Source organism: Aegilops tauschii, chromosome 3, assembly GCF_002575655.3.
Source record: "Aegilops tauschii subsp. strangulata cultivar AL8/78 chromosome 3, Aet v6.0, whole genome shotgun sequence".
Taxonomy (NCBI): domain Eukaryota; kingdom Viridiplantae; phylum Streptophyta; class Magnoliopsida; order Poales; family Poaceae; genus Aegilops; species Aegilops tauschii.
The window spans coordinates 194,144,184-194,160,681 of NC_053037.3; positions in this window are offsets into that span (position 1 = coordinate 194,144,184).

The following is a 16,498-nucleotide window of genomic DNA, read 5'->3' on the forward strand; positions in this document are numbered from 1 at the left end:
GATGTCAATGCAAGGAGTAGGGATTGCCATGCAAGGGATGCACTGAGAGCTATATGTGTATGAAAGCTCAAACTGAAAACTAAGTGGGTGTGCATCCAAGTTGCTTGTTCTAGAAGACCTCAGGCATTTAAGGACGGAATATACAAGCCAGGTTCTATAATGAAAAATTCCCACTAGTATATGAAAGTGACTACATAGGAGACTCTCTATATGAAAAACATGGTGCTACTTTGAAGCACAAGTGTGAAAAAAGATAGTAACATTGCCCCTTCTCTTTTTCTCTCATTTTTGGTGGGCTATTTTTGGCCTCTTTTTTATATTTATTCCTCACTGGGACAATGCTCTAATAATGAATAATGATAATCATCACACTTACTTTTACTTACAACTCAAAATTACAACTCGATACTAGAACAAAATATGACTATATGAATGCCTCTGGCAGTGTACCAGGATGTGCAATGATCTAGCGTAACATGTATAAAAAATGATGATGAACGGTGGCTGAGCACAAATACTATGTCAGCTATATGATCATGCAAAGCAATATGACAATGATGACATGTGTCATAATAAACGGAACGGGGGAAGTTGCATGACAATATATCTCGGAATGGCTATGGAAATGCCACAATAGGTATGTATGGTGGCTGTTTTGAGAAAGATATAAGGAGGCTTATGTGTCAAAGAGCGTATCATATCACGGGGTTTGGATGCACTGACGAAGTTTGCACCAACTCTCGAGGTGGGAAAGGGCAATGCGCGGTACCGAAGAGGCTAGTAAATTGCAGAAAGGTGAGAGTGTGTATAATCCATGGACTCACTTTAGTCATAAAGAACTCACATACTTATTGCGGAAGTCTATTAGCCCTCAAAGCAATGTACTACTATGCATGCCCCTAGGGGGGAGATTGGTAGGAGTTAACCATCGTACCCCCCGACCTTCATGCAAAGGATCGTGCTCCAATTTCGTAGCATAGGGAGACTATACGTGCATGCTTAGGGAATCACAAACCTTAACACCAATATTCTTACTAAACGACAATCATTCACTAGTACCTCCCACATATTACCATCTTAATATCGCAAAACAATCGCAAGGAATCAAACTTATCATATTCAGTGATCTACATGAAAGTTTTTATTATATCCTTCTTGAATACCTATCATATTAGGGCCAATTTCATAACCCGTGCATAGTGCCATTACTATTATAAAAATCTCAAAATTATATAAGTGAAGCATGAGAGTGTAACTATTTCTTTAAAATATAACCACCGCCGTGCTCTAAAAGATATAAGTGAAGCAATAGAGCAACGACCTAGCTCAGAAGATATAGTGAAGCACAAAGAGTATTCTAACAAATCATGAATAATGCGTATCCCTCTCAAAAGGTGTGTGCAGCAAAGATGATTGTGGCAAACTAAAAATCAAACAAAGAAAATACCACTATAATACACGACGTTTCGAGCAAAACTTGGCGATGGTTATAGCTCCAAATAATTTACCGATGGTTGGTAGACGAATGAGGGGATGCCTTCCGGGGCTTCCCAAAGCTTAGACGCTTGGGTCTCTTGGATATTACCTTGGCATGCCTTGGGAATCCCCAAGCTTAGGGTCTTTCCACTCCTTATTCCTTCATCCATCGCGATGTCACTTAAAACTTGAAAACTTCAGCACACCAAACTCAACAGAAAACTCGTGAGATCCGTTAGTATAACAAGCAAATCATAAACTTTAGGTACTATTGTAATGTTCATATTTTATTATTGCATAATACCTACTATATTCTAGCTTCACCATGACTTATACCCCCCGATACAATCCATAGATTCATTAAAACAAGCAAACTATGCAACAAAAACAAAATTTGTCAAAAACAGAACAATTTGTAATGATCTGAACAGACGCAATACTTTTGTAACTCCAAAAATTCTGAAAAATTAGCACAGCGTGGGAAATTTGTATATTAATCATGTGTATGAAGCATTTATTACGTTCTAGTGAATTTATACAATTCTGGTACTAGGCGCAAAAGTTTCTGCTTTTTCATAGAATCAAATCAACTATCAACCAAATCATTCCAAAGGCTTTACTTGGCACAAACACTAATTTAAACACAAAAACACAATATAAGAATAGCATAATTGTGTGCACACAAGAAAACATAAAATAAAACATATTGGGTTGTCTCCCAACAAGCTCTTTCTTTATAGCCATTAAGATAGGCTTTGAAATTTCATTGATGCTCACATGAAAGACAAGAATTAAAGCACAAAGAGAGCATCATAAAACATGTGACGAACACATTTAAGTCTAACATACTTCCTATGCATAGGCATTTCATAAGCAAACAAATTATCAATGCAAGCAAAACCAAGAATAAGCAAGGAAGAAGAAAGAAGCAATATCAATCTCAACATCAAGAGAGGTAATTTAGTAATATGAAGATTTCTACAACCATATTTGCCTCTCTCATAATAACTACATGTAGGATCATATTCAAATTCAACAATATAACTATCGTGTAAAACATTCTCTTTATGACCCATATGCATGCAAATCTTATAGTCTTCCAAGATAGTGGGATTAACATCAACTAAACTCATGACCTCTCCAAACCCACTTTTATCAATAATTTCATAAGATTGAATACTCTCCAAATATGTAGGGTTATTTTTTTTCTTCTAAAGTTGACACTCTTCCAAACCCACTTTCACTAGTATATATCGCAAACATTATTATAAATATCATATTCATCATGAGGATTAAATAAATTTTCAAGATCATAAGAAGCATCACCCCAATCATGATCATTACAATAAGTAGTGGACATAATCAATTCATCATTCCCAAGCTTGTAGTTTTGCATATCATTGGCACAATTGACATTAATAGATTTTATACTAACATCATTGCAATCATGCTTTTCATTCAAGAAACTAACATGAACCTCTTTATAAATTTCTTCTAACACTTCATCACAATTTTCAGATTCAAGGTTTTAAAGCAAAGCTTCATAGAGATAATAAAGTGCACTCAACTTGCTAGCAAGTGGATGAGGATCCATAGTTATCTTAATTTTCTTGTTTTTCTTTCTGTTCTTGAGTCATGACATGAAGGCAATAAAAGCAAGCAAGGAAGCAAACAAAATATTTTTGTGTTTTTGTATTTTTTTATGAGAAGTGGGGGAGATGAAAATGAGAGACAAAGGCAAATAAAAATAAGAGCAAGTAGATGATAGTTTGTGTGAAGGTAATTGATAGATTTTGGTGATGTCTCCCTGACAACGGCGCTAGAAATTCTTACGGCTACTTGTGAGCTGCGTTGGGATTTCCTCGAAGAGGAGAGCATGATGCAGTATGGTAGAGATAAGTATTTCCCTCAGTTAAGAACCAAGGTTATGAATCCAGTAGGAGAACCACGCAAAACCTCGTTAACAACACCTACACACACAAAAGCAAATACTTGCACCTAACGCGATCAAGGGGGTTGTCAATCCCCTCGGCGGTTATTCGCAAGGATCAAATATCGTAGTGATAGATAGATAAAATAAAATAACAGTAATAAAATTGCAGCAAGGTATATTTGGATTTTATATATGATAAAAGTAGACCCGGGGGCCATAATTATCACCAGATGCTTCTCTCTCGAACAAAAAAGCATACGGTGGGTAAACAAATTACTGTTTGGCAATTGATAGAAAAGCACATAGTTATGACGATATTCAAGGCAATGATCATGTATATATGCATCACGTCCGAGACAAGTAGACCGACTCCTGCCTACATCTACTAGTATTACTCCACCCATCGACCACTATCCAACACACATCTAGAGTATTAAGTTAATAAAAATGGAGTAATGCCTTAAGCAAGATGACATGATGTAGATAAAGTAAATCGAACCAATATGAATAAACCAATCCGTTTTCCCCTTAATGGCAAGAATACAAATACGTGTCTTGTCTCCTAGTTTGTCACTGGGATATAGAGCAAGATTGAACCCATTACAAAGCACCTCTCCCATTGCAAGACAAATCAATCTAGTCGGCCAAACCAAATGGATAGATTGAAGAGAAATACAAAGCTATAATAATCACGCATAAAAGCATTCAGAGAAGATTAATTCATGAATAATCTGATCATAAACCCACAATTCATCGGATCCCAACAAACACACCGCAAAAGAAGATTACATCGTATAGAACTCCAAGAACATCGAGGAGAACATTGTATTGAAGATCAAAGAGAGAGAAGAAGCCATCTAGCTACTAGCTATGGACCGGTAAGTATGTGGTGAACTACCCACACATCATCGGAAGGGCAGTAAGGTTGATGTGGAAGCCCATTCGTGACTGATTTCCCCTTCGGCAGAGTACTAGAAAAGGCCTCCAGATGGGATCGCGAAAGAACAGAAACTTGCGGCGGGGGAAAAAGTATTTTGGGTGGCTCTCTGTTGGTTTCCTGATTTTAGAGAATTTATAGAGGTGAAATTAGGTCAGACGGAGCCACGAGGAGCCCACAAGGCATCAGGGAGCGCCATGTTGCCTCGTTGTCTCCTCGTTTGCCTTCTGGTCTCGTCCTGATGCTTCTAGGGTCTCTCTTGTCCAGAAAAAAATTGTCAAAAAGTTTGTAGCATTTGGACTTCGTTTGGTACCGATTTCCTGGAAAGCCAAAAACAACAACTGGCACTTGGCACCGGGTTAATAGTTTAGTCCCAAAAAATGATATATGATTGCATATAAAACATCAAAGATTGATACTATAATAGCATGGAACAATAAAAAATTATAGATACGTTGGAGATGTATCAACCCACGTTTAAAAATAACATTAATGACGAATGGTGGCTGATATGTCTCAAACGTGTCTACATTTCCAAACACTTTTGCACTTGTTTAGGACTATAATTTGCATGATTTGAATGGAACTAATCCGGACTGATGCTAGTTTCAGCAGAACTACCATGGTGTTATTTTTCTGTAGAAATATAAGTTCTCGGATTGAGTTGAAACTTTAGGGAGAATTTTTCTCGAATATATAAAAAATACTGGTGAAAATTTATACCGAAGAGGCCACCAGAGAGCCACAAGCTCAGGTGGCGCCCCCTAGGGCGCGCCACCCAGAAAGAATGACCAAGTTTTATGATACAGAGCCGGTGTCAGCTCCTGTTCTTCAACAGGATTGCTGATCTGGAGTCCGTTCAGGGATCCGAAGAGGGGGATTCGTCGCCATCGTCATCATAAACCCTTCTCCATCAACCATTCCATGATGCTCACTGCCGGGAGTGAGTAATCACTGGTGCACGTCAGTGCTATACAAACGGTTTTTAACCCCTTTCCGCGACGACATTTGGAACCATCACCAAGTGAGTGTGGGCGATAGGGGGGTCCTTCCCACACGACCCATAAATCGTCGTGGATAGGCCCTCCTGGGACACAGGCTAGGGCCGTGTGCGGTCGGGTGAGGCATCGAAACCAAATCATTTCCGTAGGTATGTACATCCCACACGGTGAATCCCGGAAAAATATTTCCGTTCGTATGTATATCACACACAGTCAATCCAAGGAATAAGTTTCCGTTCTTACGTACATCCCACACAGTCAATCCAGGGAAAACATTTCCGTTCATATGTACATCCCACATAGTTTTATGTATACACTCGTGTGTGAAGGGTGTAACTATCACACACGCTCTGCCTTGGTTAACCGTTTGCTTTCATTAACTACATCACACATGATTCGATGTAGAAAACTGTGTGGCATTGGGCTATCCATCACAAGCGCTTTTACTGCCAGAACCATTTGCAAAGGTCCATGACCGTCTGTTCTCTTTTTATTTTTGCCTGCAATTTATTATTCGAATTGGAAATTTTGAAATATGAAACGTGCAATTCAAATTCTCAGCACAATGGTTCAACAACGAATCCATAAATAAAATTGCCAGTACAATATGTTCAGTAATTACAGGATTAGGCAGCAATTAACTATGATGAACCACAATATTTAAAGGCGGTAAAGGTGAAGAGACAAGTGTAAATCATTTTGACTGCCGACGGTGTTGAAGAAGCAGAATGCCCATAATGTGCCTTCCTGCATGCCATAGGCACGAACCACTTTTGTCCAACCCCTTGTGACGATAGCCCACCCATCCTTCACCATCTTCAGGAAGACTTCTAGAGCATTATCATGGTAGCATGAATTATATACTTTAACCTTAGTTGCCTCCACTCCGGTCATGTAGTTTGCAAGGTAATCATCAGTAAATAGCTTCAGAAACCACTGAAAAGAGAAAAATATCAGATACTGAGGTCTAATAGAGTAACTTGTTGTGGGCAGGGGGAAAAGGCAACACATTACTTACCATCCTAAAGTTCACTGTTGTCTTCGACAAAGTGTAAATAAAGAGCTTAATTCCAATCACCCGTTTCTTTCGCCTAACAATCTTTCTTAGTTTCCTCACTTGACGCTTGTTCATGAATATCTCATTGCCCCATACGCAAAAGGGATCGAAGCATGGATCAGGACCCCTCATATATGTACCTACAAGCAACTAGTAAATGTTAGAAGCTAAACTGAGATTGCACAAATGATGTAAAATACAACTACCTATGTTCCTAAGTACAAGTATTTTTTTGAGATTTCAATATGAACTACATACGGATGTATATAGAATTATACATATAGTTTAGATTAGAATCTAGATTCACTCATTTTGCTCCTTATGTAGTTTATATTGGAATCTCTAAAAATACTTATATTTAGGAATAGATGGTGTATAAGACATGGGATGCAGCTAACCTCGACGGCAAACAACAACATCACCCATTGTAGCCCCGTGTAAGTACATGGAAAGCCAATGTTAACTACAACAAGGTTAACATCCACCAAAAATAGCAAATGGTAATAAAACGGCAGCATCTGTAGTGATATCTTCATTTTGAAAGAGTAGCACGGTAGCAAAGAGATGGATTAAAAAATGGATACAACTATTAATTGCAACAGGCTTAACAACATCCTAATTCATGTTTTGTAAGTTTGTAGCCATTGAAATACAACTCTTTAAAAATGGATACAACTGTTAATTGCAACAGGCTTAATGGCCATTGAAACCGGTACTGATAAAAATGCAATTGGCAGAGTTAAACATCACTGGGCAGGTGCTGCCAGAGCAGATAATGGCCCAGTTGTCTATAAAAAGGTAGGGAAAATAGCTAAAACGTGTTAGGCATGTTTACTACAACATGCTTAAAACATCGACCATACGAAACATAGCCATTAATTGCAACTGGTATTGGTAAGATTGAACTGGTGAGTACATACTTGGTAAGTCCTAAGAGGTAGTTGCTGGGGCACTTCATCTTGGCCAGAGCCCACCCAAAGTCAGCGGCGGTGGAGGCGAGCTGTTCCTCCGGGTCGAAGCGTGGATCAGTGCCACTGACATGTGTACCTACAGGCAACCAGTAAATGGTAGAAGTTAAACTGCAATTGCACAAATGATGTGAAATACTCAAGACATGGGATGCAGCTAACCTCGATGGCAAACAACAGCATCGGACGTTATGACCCTGCATAAGTACATGGACAAGCATGTTAAGTACAACAGGGTTAGCATCCACCAAAAATAGCAAATGGGTAGCATCTTTAGTATATCTTCATTGCGGAGAGTACCATGGTAGCAAATGGACAGATTAAAAAATGGATACAACTGTTAATTGCAACAGGCTTAACAACATCCTAAGTCATGTTTTGTAAGTTTGTAGCCACTGAAATACAACTATTTAAAAATGGATTCAACTGTTAATTGCAACAGGCTTAATAGATATTGAAAACGATACTAATAAAAATGCGATTGCCATAGTTAAACATCACAAGGCAGGTGCTGCCAGAGCAGAGAATGGCCCAGATGTCTATAAAAAGGTAGGGAAAGTAGCAAAACCGTGTTAGGCATGTTTACTAGAACATGCTTAATACATCGACCGTACAGAACATAGCCATTAATTGTAACTGGTATTGGTAAGATTGAACTGGTGAGTACATACTTGGTAAGTCCTGAGAGGTAGTTGCTGGGCACTTCATCTTGGCCAGAGCCTGCCCAAAGTCAGCGACGGCGGAGGCGAGCTGTTCCTCCGGGTGGAAGCGTGGATCAATGCCACTGACATGTGTACCTTCAGGCAACCAGTAAATGGTAGAAGTTAAACTGCAATTGCACAAATTATGTGAAATACTGTAAGACATGGGATGCAGCTCACCTCGACGGCAAACAAAAGCATCAGCCGTTATGACCCTGCGTAAGTACATGGACAGGCATGTTAAGTACAACAAGGTTAGGAACTTAGCATCCACTAAAAATAGCAAATGGGCAGCATCTCTAGTGATATCCCGAGTCATGTATTGTAAGTTTGTTGCTGGTATTCGCGAAATTGAGCTGGACACGGTAATATTTGAACATCACACAGTGTGCAGTACTGAAATAAACAAGGCACGAACATGCTTAATACATCAACCATACAAATCATATCCGTTGCAAGTGGTATTGGCAAGATTTAGCTGGTCAGATCTTACCTGTTAAGTCCTGGGGGGTAGTCGCTGGGGGACTTCATCTAGGCCAGAGCCTGCACCATGTCGTCGTCGGCGGCGGAGGCGAGGTGTTCCTCCGGGTCAACACGCACAATAGCCATCGCGCCATGGACCGCCATCAGCTCCTGGCGGGGGGATTTGGAGGCATGACGATGTTTCGCAGGCGCCATTTAAGCAATCAGGCCGGGGACGTGATAGAAATCAGTGGGTTACCTGACTAGATCCGAGCAGAACGTAGATGTGGTTGAAGCCGTGGTTGCGGCGGCGGCGGTTTGAGATGCCGGTAGGGGGAGGCACGAGGGAGGGGGAATACTGAGGGTGGGGATGTGGTTGGAGGAACAAATTCTGAAATCGCGCGCCTAATGAAAATTTCGCTGCGAAACTTGAAACTTGGGGGGGGGGGACACACAACACAGACGAAGCGCGTAAAATACTCGTGTGCGAGAAAGAAGAAAGTTGGCACATCCCGTCTCCAAAAAAATGTACACGTGTACTTGATTTTTTCGGTCAATGGTATGCCTGGTTTATTAGGAAACATCGCACAGGTAACTGACTTATGGGTCATTAACACAAAAAAACACAGACGGGTACGACATAGAAACCGTGTGTTTTGTGATCTTCTAATGATTAACGCAAAAAATGCACACGGGCACACATGCTAATCAACGCTCAAAGCCCTCAAAGGATGCTCTTACCGACATTGTACGTTAATACTACAAACTTAAAGTACTACTGGTAATTTGCTCTAATACTACAAACTTAAACTACTTCTCACATGCTACCATCGGGGCATGCTGGCCAGACGCCGGCGTTCTCCTTCCCGGCCTTGTAGGCGGCAGCCCACCGTGCTTCGATCTCCGCCAAGCTCTCCTCACCATGGCGTGCGGCCTCTTTTTTCTTGCGGCGGCGGGACTCTCTTTCTTGAATGCTTTCTGCCTTTTCTGCTCCTTCTGTGCGGCTCTGGCCGCCTCTAGATCCACCACCCATTCGGCCATGGCAGCCTCAAAGTCTGCCCATGTAACTGTCTGGCCGCCGGTGGCAATGAACACGGCGCGGCGAGATGCCATCGCTTCCTTACCATGTGTGCGGTCGCGGGTGGCGAGGAACGCGGCGCGGCGGGATGCCATCGCTTCCTTACTAGTTACTGTGCGCCGCAGTGCCATGGACGACGCCTAGAGAGAGCTCTGGGACGGAGGGGCCGGGCAGCCGTACAGTGCGGTGGTATTCAAGAGCTGAACGACAAACGCCAACAGAAATTTGGCTTCCCTTACAATTTTGCTCGTTCATTATCGCACACGGTTCATCTCCGTCGCTTCTGGAAACAGTGTGCACTGAGCCTATTGTGTGTTGCCTTATGATTGGCCGGAACCCCAGCCACGCGGATCGCGCATGTGCACCGTAGGATTCACCGTGATCGAACGGCAATCCACGTCCCTCACATCACACCCACGCACCAGCAGCTGGATTGGATTTATATGCGCTAAATGCCTAGAAAATGCACATAATCCCCTAAATATGGTAAATGAGCCCGAAAAAATGCCAAATTTGAACACGGTGATTTGCAGGGTGTATGTTCGTCGTAGAAAAAAACTCCAGGGCAAAGAACGAAGGAAATTTGGATTCCCCTTCAATCTTGGGGATTTCGCTCTCGAAAGCACGGAACTTCCTCAGTGATGATTCGATTTATGAAGGGCGTGCATGACGACATAAGCCAAACCTTCTCAAATTTTTACCAGGCCATGGTGTGGTCATACCATGGCACCATGCCAGGGGTCATGTTTTAAAGCATTTATTTCATTTTTTCTATAGTTGAAAACCCAACAAACAAACATTTATGGTTGACTATTGCCACACATTTCATCAAAATATCTGTCCATTCCTTGTAAAAGGCATGAGAATTCACTAAATGTTACGAGCATGGTTTTCTAGGCCGTTCTTGTGGACCCTTTCATGCACTGATTGTTTGAAATTGAATTATGTGCATTAATGCCTAGGAAATGCACATAATCCCCTAAATATGGCAAATGAACCTGGAAAAGTGCCAACTTTGAACACGGTGATTTGCAGGTTGTATGTTCATATAGAAAAAACTCGTGGACAAAGGACAAAGGTAATTTGGACCCCCCCTTCAATCTTGGTGATTTCCCCCTCGAAACCATGAAACTTCCTCGGTGATGGTTTGATTTATTAATGGCGTGCATCACGACATAAGGAAAACATTCTCGAATTTTTACCAGGGTATGGTGAGGGCATACCATGGCACCACGCCAGGCGTCATGTTTTCCAACCATGTGTTTCATTTTTTGTATAGTTGTTAATATATTGCCACACATTTCCTTGAAATATCTACCCATTCCTTGTAAAAGGCATGAGAATGAACTAAATAACACGAGCATGGTTTTCCAGACTGTTCTTGTGCACCTTTTCATGCACCGATTGTTCAAATTTGAATTATGTCCATTAATGCCTAGAAAATGCACATAATCCCCTAAATATGGTAAATGAGCCCGGGAAAATGTCAAATTTGAACACGTTGCATTTGAGGCGGTATGTTGATCGTTGGAAAAAAGCTGAATGACAAACTAGGACGGAAATTTGGATTCCCCTTCAATCTTGGGGATTTCCCTCTCGAAAGCATGGAACTTCCTCGGTGATGGTTCGATTTATGAAGGGCGTGCATGACGACATAAGCCAAACCTTCTGCAATTTTTACCAGGGCATGGTGAGGTCATACCATGGCACCATGCCAGGCGTCATGTTTTTTAAGCATTTATTTCATTTTTTCTATAGTTGAAAACCCAACAAACAAACATTTGTGGTTGACTATTGCCACACATTTCATCGAAATATCTGTCCATTCCTTGTAAAAGGCATGAGAATTTACTAAATGGCATGAGCATGGTTTTCCAGGCCGTTCTTGTGGACCCTTTCATGCACCGATTGTTTGAACTTGAATTATGTGCATTAATGCCTAGGAAATGCACATAATCCCCTAAATATGGCAAATGAACCTGGAAAAGTGCCAAATTTGAACACGGTGATTTGCAGGTTGTATGTTCATCATAGAAACAAAAACTCATGGACAATGGACAAAGGAAATTTGGACCCCCCTTCAATCTTGGTGATTTTCCCCTCAAAACCATGAAACTTCCTCGGTGATGGTTCGTTTTATGAAAGGCATGCATGACGACATTTTTACCAGGGCACAGTGAGGTCATACCATGGCACCAGACCAGGCGTCATGTTTTCCAAGCATGTATTTCATTTTTGTATAGTTGTTAACCCAGTAAATGACGCGTTTATGGTTGACTATTGCCACACATTTCCTTGAAATATCTGCCCATTCCTTGTAAAAGGCATGAGAATGTACTAAATAGCACGAGCATGGTTTTCCAGACCGTTCTTGTGCACCTTTTCATGCACCGATTGTTCGAATTTGAATTATGTGCATAATTAATGCCTAGAAAATGCACATAATCCCCTAAATATGGTAAATGAGTTCGGAAAAATGTCAAATTTGAACATGTTGCATTTGAGGCGGTATGTTGATCGTTGAAAAAAACTGAATGACAAACTAGGACGGAAATTTGGATTCCCTTCAATCTTGGTGATTTCCCTCTTGAAAGCATTGAACTTCCTCGGTGATGGTTTGATTTGTGAAGGGCGTGCATGACGACATAAATCAAACCTTCTCAGCTTTTAACCAGGGCATGGTGAGGCCATACCATGGCACCATGCCAGCCATCATGTTTTTCAAGCACATATTTCATTGTTCTATAGTTGATAACCCAGTAAATGACGCGTTTGTGGTTGACTATTGCCACGCATTCCATTGAAATCTCTGCCCATTCCTTGTAAAAGGCTTGAGAAATTACTAAATACCACGAGTATGGTTTTTCCAGACCGTTCTTGTGCACCCTTTCATGCACCGATTGTTTGAATTTGAATTATGTGCATTAATGCCTACAAAATGCACATAATCCCCTAAATATGTAAATGAACCCGGAAAAGTGTCAAATTTGAACACGGTGATTAGCAGGGTTTATGTTCATCGTAGAAAAAAACTCATGGATGAAGGACAAAGGAAATTTGGATTCCCATTCAATCTCGGTGATTTAATATCGCACACGATTCATCTCCGTCGCCTCTACGAACTGTGTGTGGTCACTCACACATGCAAAAGGAAAAATAAAACCCTCGCCCACTTCGTCCCCCTCACTCGCCGCGGACTCCTCCGCAACTCTGCACCCTAAGCTCGACGGTGTTGGCGGCGGGCGTAGGTCGCGCTCCAAACGGCACAGGATTTCGCCCCTACCGCTTTCCGCCGCCTATCTGCACCGACATTCTAGACTCTGGTCGACTGGGGTTTTCTGCGGGATTGGGCCGATGATTTTTCTCATGGAGAAGGTAATCAACTTAATTAGCAAAATATTCACTCATCTCTTATCGCAGTCCGTCCGTCGCTGTTAATCAACCGACAGAAATTGCCGTGGAATCATTTTTGTTCTAGCTGATTCGTGGGTGTTCATCTATGTGTCCACAGTGCGAGCACAAATTGGGCAACTATGGTCGTGGCCAGTCGGAAACGAAGTTCTATCTCACCATTCCGGATGACTTCAGGGAGAGCTCGGTATGTTCAATCTAAACCTACCACGGTCGGCATAGCCTAAATTTGTGAACATATACCGTCTGTTGCTACATTATCTATATATTTGCATCAAATCTTTGTTACATTATCTATTTTTAATTCTATATTTTTGTACTTTGCTTTCATCTATATGTATGGATCAGTTCTATCAGTTACTCCCATATTTGCATCTTGCTTTGTTATTTCAATATATCTAATTTACGATCTTAATTTTCATTTCAAGCAGTACATCCCTTGCTTTGCAAGAACAGGAGTAGAAGGAAATCTTGGGCTTTACTTTGCTGATGACTCCCAGGATGTCATATTGACAACGCAACATGGATTTACAATGACGGTTGGCCTAAAACTTGATAAAGATGGTCACTCCTATTTTAATGCGGACCTTTGGAGAAAAATGTCTGAGTGTTATGAACTGAAAGCTAGCAATAAAATTATATTGCGTGCACCACAGCCTGGTCTAATTAACATTGATGTTTACTTCCCCAACGTCATCAGCCGATCAAAGTCTGATCGGGGTTAGTGTCCTTTCAACTTTCTCTATGCTGTCATATTACTATTTAAGCAACCAATTGATCACTATTTAAGCAACCAATTGTGATATCATATTCTGACTCCGTTCCTAGGTAGTAACAAATTATATTTACCAATTTATGCACACTATATATTCTTCTGCCATGTTCTGAATAAATAATACCTTTCCACCTTTTAAGCAGGATATGTTGGATGCATAGTGAACGATCTGTATGTTACTAAGTGTACCAAATTTCACTGGAAGGACTTGAAGCATGTCATAAACTTTGTTGATAATCTGACAGAGATAGCACATCGTATGAACGCTGGATTTTGGATGGGATTAATTAGACCTATGGTGCACACACTGAACAAGACCAATTGTGTGCACAAAACGCTGGTAAAAAGTCTTATTTTAATGTTGATGCTCACAAACTATATATATCTTCAACGATATGTTACAATTGTTTTTTATTCTATATGTCAACAGAAATTGCCCCCTGTAGCAGTTCCTGGATCAATTTCCCGGCGTGGTAGAATTACACTTGTGCCTGCTAATAACGCCGAAGTGATTGCAAGGTACTACATTTCTCGCAGAAATGGAACCATTCAAATTAACAAGTTCTCGCTTCTCGTGGCAATGCATCCATATTGGAAAATTGGAGACACTATTCTACTCATGCTCTACCAAGGCACAGGAGGGCTCTTCCTTTTCATTGACGAGATGCTGAGTCAGCGTGATCAAGCTGCTTCCAGTGGATAGTTGTGGTTGTTGGCCCTCAGCCTCTTAAAATGTGCTAGCTGTTACTATATATGTTAAGTATGTAGATATGGACCATATGGTTGTTGGCCCTTAGCCTCTTAAAATGTGATAGTTGTTACTATGTTAAGTATGTAGATATGGATATGGTTGTCAAAACTGTGTTACGAAGATCCTCCTTTTGTCGAATAGTGTAACCACTATATATATATGTTACTCAAATGCTGTTACCCAAGTTCATAAAGTTTCATGGAAAGTATTAGTATCGTACACAGTTCATTGAGTTTAAGCGTGTGCCCGATGTCCAGAAGGCATTTGCATATTAACTGTCCATATTGCAAATTCAGACACATGTTAACATAAGGAAACGCATGTGTAACATACTAATCATCGCACACGAGTACTCGCAGACGCATCGTGTGCGATACTCCGCCACCGCAAGCAACTAGTTTGCATTTTTCAAAGTTTTTTGTACACACAGAATCACACACGAAGTAACTGTATTGACCGTCTATGTTGTAATTTCTCATCGCAAACAGTTCATATGAGTCGGCTGTTTGCCACGTATCACGCACATCTTGTTTACACGACTCGTTTGTGTTCTTTTGGCTCATCACAAACAGTTCATCCATGTGAACTGTATGCCGCATATCACACACATCTTGTTAAGTTGAACCGTTTCTGTTGTGTTCCCTAATCAAAAACAGTTCGTGCGAGTTAACCGTATGCCGTATATCGCACACACATTGATATGGCTGCCCGTTTCTGTTGTTCTACCTCATCACAAACAGTTCGAATGGATTAACCGTGTGTCCTGCATCGCACACACATTGTTATGGCTGCCCGTTTCTGTTGTTCTGCCTCATCGCAGACAGTTTGAATGGATTAACCATGTGTCCTGCATCGCACACGCAACTAAAATCTGAACCGTGTTTGATGGCTCCGCCATCGCAAACGTTTTGCACCTTTTTTTGATGGTTTTTTACACCACCGTTTGCGATTATTGCATCGCACACAGTTTCAGCAAAGGGTCTCTGATCATAGTGTCGCGTTAACAGTATCCTGCAGTAGTGAATCCCTTTGTAGGCTTGTTGGACAGTGATGGAATTGGATGAGATTTATCATGCAATTGAGTCAATTTGTTAGGGTTGATCCCTAGTATCCACTATGTTCTGAGATTGATGTTGTGATGACTTTGCTATCCTTAATGCTTGTCACTAGGGCCCGAGTGCCATGATTTCAGATCTGAACCCTCTATGTTTTCATGAATATATTTGAGTTCTTGATCCTATCTGCTAGTTATATGCACTTGTTATTGTTCTGATCCGTAGACCCCAAAGTGACAATAGTTCAGATACTCTCCTGGGATGACTGTAATTCGAGGAGTTCATGTATTCACCATATGTTAATGCTTTGTTCTGGTTCTCTATTAATATGATGCCTTAATATCCCTTAGTTTCCTTATGGACCCTGCTACCACGGGAGGGTGCTACTTGTGAGCTGTGTTGGGATTTCCCCGAAGAGGAGAGGATGATGCAGTATAGTAGAGATAAGTATTTCCCTCAGTTACGAAACCAAGGTTATCAATCAGGTGGAGAACCAAGCAACGACTCGTTAACAACACCTTCACACAAACAACAAATACTTGCAACCCAACGCGAACAAGGGGTTGTCAATCCCTTGACGATTACGAGCAAGATTAAATTGTATAGATTTTGATTGATAGACCGGACAAAAATACAAAATAAAATAAATAAAAGAAAATTATAGCAAGGTAGTTTTGGTTTTAATATATGATGAAAGATTGACCTGGGTGACGGTGTCCTGGACTAGGGGGTACTCACCACGTCGTCTCCCGACCAGCTGGATCGGGCCGAGGACTCCCATGGCGGTTCACTCATGGGCCAGTTCGGACAGCCCATGCCACATACAAGAAGGACTCCACTAGACTTGGCATCCAAGACAAGGACTCCCCTAAACCCTAGGCCTCTGGTGTGTT